This window comes from Penaeus vannamei, chromosome 28 (assembly GCF_042767895.1).
Source record: "Penaeus vannamei isolate JL-2024 chromosome 28, ASM4276789v1, whole genome shotgun sequence".
In the NCBI taxonomy this organism is placed as follows: domain Eukaryota; kingdom Metazoa; phylum Arthropoda; class Malacostraca; order Decapoda; family Penaeidae; genus Penaeus; species Penaeus vannamei.
In genome coordinates, this window is record NC_091576.1 from 17,600,311 (window position 1) to 17,605,310 (window position 5,000).

Genomic DNA, 5,000 nt, shown 5'->3' on the forward strand with positions numbered 1-5,000 from the left:
TTATTTATCTATTCATTCATTTATTTATTTTCATTTATTTTTATCATCATTTTTTCATTTATTTTCTTATTATTCTACTTATATTTATATATTTATTAATCTATTTATTTATTTTCACTTATTTTTGATTATTTTATTTTCTTATTTCTTTATTCATTTATTTGTTTATTTTCATTTATTCTTTATCATTTTATTTTTTTCATTTTATCTTTATTTTATTTTTTTATATTTTTTTTACATGGTGTAAAGGGGAGGAGCGAGAGTTAGAAATGCTTCTATATGATCTATATAATGCACATGATAATTATATATTGATAACCATATATTAATAATTATATACTGATAACCATATATTAATAATTATATACTGATAACCATATATCAATAATCATATATTGATAACCATATATCGATAATTATGTATTGATAATCATATATTAATAATTATACATTGATAATCATACATTAATAATAATATAATAATTGTATATTCTATATAATGGACACTAGAAAGATTACGCTGTTGAGAGAGCATAAGGCCAGGAGCATTTTCCTTCATTTGCATTTCCTCGGCGGCTTTGCACTACCGACGGATGTGTCTGGAGGTATCAAAGGGAGATCGGGTGGGCGGTTATGTGTGTGTGACAATATGGGGGGTGGGGGGTTGTGTGGGGAGTTGAAGGGGGGGTTGTGTGTGGGGGGGAGGGGGGGGTTGTGTGTGTGGGGGAAGGTGTTTGGGGTGTGGGGGGGTTGGGGAAGGGGAGGGGTGTGTGTGTGGGGGGGGGGTGTGTCAGGTGTTAGGGGGAGGGGGTTGTGTGTGAGGGAGGTTGTGTGTTTGGGGAGGGGGGGGGGGGTTGTGTGTTTGGGGAGGGGGTGTTATGTGTGTAGGGGAGGAAGTGTTGTGTGTGCGCATTGGGAGGAAGGGGGTTGTGTGTAGTGGGAGAGGGGAGGTTGTGTGTGTGTGGGGAGGGGGGGTTGTGTGTAGGGGAGGAAGGGTTGTGTGTGGGTGGGGAGGGGGTGGGCTGGGTGTGTGTGTGTGTTTGTATGTGTGTATTTTTGTATGTGTGTATGTATGTGCGTGTGTCTGTGTGTATATTTGTGTCTGTGTGTGTGTGTGTGTGTACCTGTGTCTGTGTGTATATTTGTGTCTGTGTGTGTGGCTGTGTGTGTGTGTACCAACCTTTTCTGTCCAGGGCTCGAACCTTTGCCGCTCCAGTGATCAATAAACAAACTGGACCAGAAGTGCCAGCAGAATAATTACGTGGAAAAGAATCATCTTGCCTCCATTATTTCATCTGACAAATATATTCCATAGCATTTCTGAATCCATTTGAACCTCGCGTGATCCTTCCGCCATCCTCTTGTTGGGTCTCGTGGTGTCAGCGGTTTAGTGCCGCGCATTGTGAGTCAGACTTGGAGGGGCAGGGGTTGGAGCCCTAGTCTGGGAGGGTTATGTTGTGTGTGTGTGTGTATCAATATATATATATATATATATATATATATATATATATATATATATATATATATATATATATATATATATATATATAACCTAGCTATATATATATATAATATGTATGTATGTATATATATTTATGCATATGTATATATATATACATACACACACACACACACACACACACACACACACACACATTTACTTTCACACACACACACATATATATATATATATATATATATATATATATATATATATATATATATATATATATATATATATATATATATATATATATATATATATACATATACATACATATATATATATATATATATATATATATATATATATATATATATATATATATATATATATATATATATATGTATATATACATATATATACATATAATGTGTGTGTGCATGTGTGTGCGTGCGTGTGTATTACATGTGTATTTTTCACATCATAAAAAAGGAAAAACACGTTGGCCCAAAATACAGATGACCAACTAATCAATTATTTTGCATGAGATTCACGCAAGCAAATGCAACAATGGCCCTAAAAAAAATCTTTGCCTCCGAAAACCGCTTTCCTTTTGGCTGTTTACGAGAAGTTGACTAATTGATGTCGTAGTAGCGGTCTGGTCCAGCCCCCCCCCTTTCCCTTCCCCTTACCCTTACCCTTTCCCCTCCCCCCTTCCCCTCTCCCCACCCCCCTTCCCCCATTTACACTTATTCCTTTTTCTCTGTTTCCTATACCACTCCTTTTCTTCTTCTTCCTCTTTTTCTTTCTTTTAATTTCCCCTTTTCTCTTTCTCTTTTATATCGTATTCCATAACCCCTATTCCTCATGCCCATTACCCACCAGGCTATCCCATTAAGTACCCATTTATCCCTTACCCTCTACCCCCATTATGCCCCATACCCACCTACCCACACTCGTTATCCTATCCTACCCCCTTGCCTACAGCTCCTCTGCCCCCTTTACCCTTAGTACCATTGCTCTACCCTCTTGTCCCACTACCCCATTAACCCCCACATTACCCTCCCCCTACCCCCATTATCCCCCGATTCACCACTTACCCCTCTAGTACCCACTCATCTACCTCTATTACCTCCCTCCCATGTACCTCAAATATTTACACTCTATTACCTCCTTCCCTCTCCCCCTCATCTCCACCTACACCAGCCTCCAGTGTTCAAGCACCCTCTCTACCCATCCCCCATTTCACCCCTAACCAATGTTGCCACTCCCCCCCTCTCCCTCTCCCTTCTCCCCTCCACTCCCCTCACCCCAAAGTTGTCCCCCTCCCACCCTCTCCCTCCTTTCTCACCCATCCCCCCATTCACACCCCAGCATGGTGGCTGCCACCCATGTCACCCAAGGCGTAAGTAGATTTAACTGATATCGGAAATTGACGAAACTTCACATTACGTGCAATATTCATAAGTGTTGTACTTGGCTATTCATGTATGCAAATCCTGGTGAAATCCCCCCCCCCCCCTGTTTTTGTAATGGGGGAGTAATAACTTTTTTTTTTTTTTTTTTTGCTGTACTTGTCTGTCCTGTACAACGTCATGAGTACTTACATAAGCACGGAGAGTTAGGCGTGTGTACATTTGCATGCAGGGATGCGAAGAACGTACACAGCCTCTCGTGTGTACCTTTTCTAGGAGTACAGGTAAGGAGAAAGGTTCATGTACAGGCATAGTTTGTTCATGTACGTACATACATAGACTTGCATGTGTATTGTCAGATGCACACATATGAGAAACGTTTCTCATATGCACCTACATGAGTACACAGGAATGCATAAATACATACATTCATATATACATACCCCCCCCCCCCTCTCATGTGTATCCTCAGGGGTACACATGAGTAAAGAAACTTGGCACCCCCCCCACACACACACACACACAGAAAACAGAAAGAAATTGATAAGTAAATATATAACAATGGAACACACATATGGCAACAGTGGTGGTTTCTTATTTCATTTTATTTTTTTCTCAATTTATAATTGATTAAATCCTTGTACTTGAAGTTAATAGAATTTCTTACAAATCCAAAATTTTGATCTAGTTCAAAGTTAGTATGTTATCATGAGATGCATTCTCAGAGACGTTGTATTAAATTCAAAGTATATCTAAATCATTTCATGTCATACTCAGACCATAATCTAATTACGTTTTGATTTATTTTTGATACATTCTTTCAACTTTAGAAGAGTTCAAGATAATTTTTCAATACGTTTAAAACACAGTACATCCTGATAAAACAAAATGATAATATAAAAATAAATAAATAATAAAAAAAAATGATAAAACAAAAAAAGTAAAAAAAAGTAAAAAAAAAAAGGTAAAGCAAAGAAAAAACAATGTACTCTAATAGGTTCAAAATGCATTCTGATATACTCAAAAGGCAATACAATATATTCAAAACTTTCTGATATATTCAAAGTGCATTTTGATATAATGCATTGCGTACCATGCGGAAAAAAAACGAATCGCTAACAAAAAGAAAAAAAAAAAAATAGCAAGCATAACAAAAATACACAAACTATTAAAAACAATGACAATAATGATAAAAAGCAAAAACTAACATGCACACACATAATCACACACACGCACATAATTACGCTTATATAATCATCACAAGCTAAATCACACACACACACACACACATACACACACACGAACACACAAACACGCACACACACACAATCACATACGCACACACATATATATATATATATATATATATATATATATATATATATATATATACATATATATATATATATATATATATATATATAAATATATATATATATATAAATATAAATATATATATATATATATATATATATATATATATATATGTGTCCACACACACAATCACACGCGGCAACAGAATCACATACGCACACACATAATCACGCACACAATCACACGCACACACAAAATCACACACACGCACATAATCACACACACGCACATAATCACACACACAATCACGCACACATATAATACGCACACAATCACACACACACACATAATCACGCACACAATCACACACACACAAAATTACATAATAATACATAATCACACCAAAAGACAAACACGTACCAAAAAATGACAGCGTATCACTCCTTTGACATTAGTCATGCTGTGTTGTGTTATCTATCCATGTATCTTTTTTTTTTTTTTTTTTTACGTCAAGTGTCCATGCACTGCTCATGCACTTTCCCTTACTATCATGCGACTTCCGGTCAGCCGCTCATGGCATCTGAGTCAGGATTACAATGGACAAAAAAAGCGATTTGTTGATTTTTTTTTATTGGCAACACTGTTATTCCATTACGTTTTGGGAGGAGATGGAGAAAGATGAGGGGAGTGGGGGGGGGGGGGGGGTAGGAAGAGGGAGAGAGGGAAAGAGATAAAGAGGGAGGAGGGAAGTGGAAGAGAGGAGGAGGGAAGGATGGGGAGAGTGGTGGAAATGAAAGAAAGAGAGAGGAGAGGGGTGGAGACTAAAG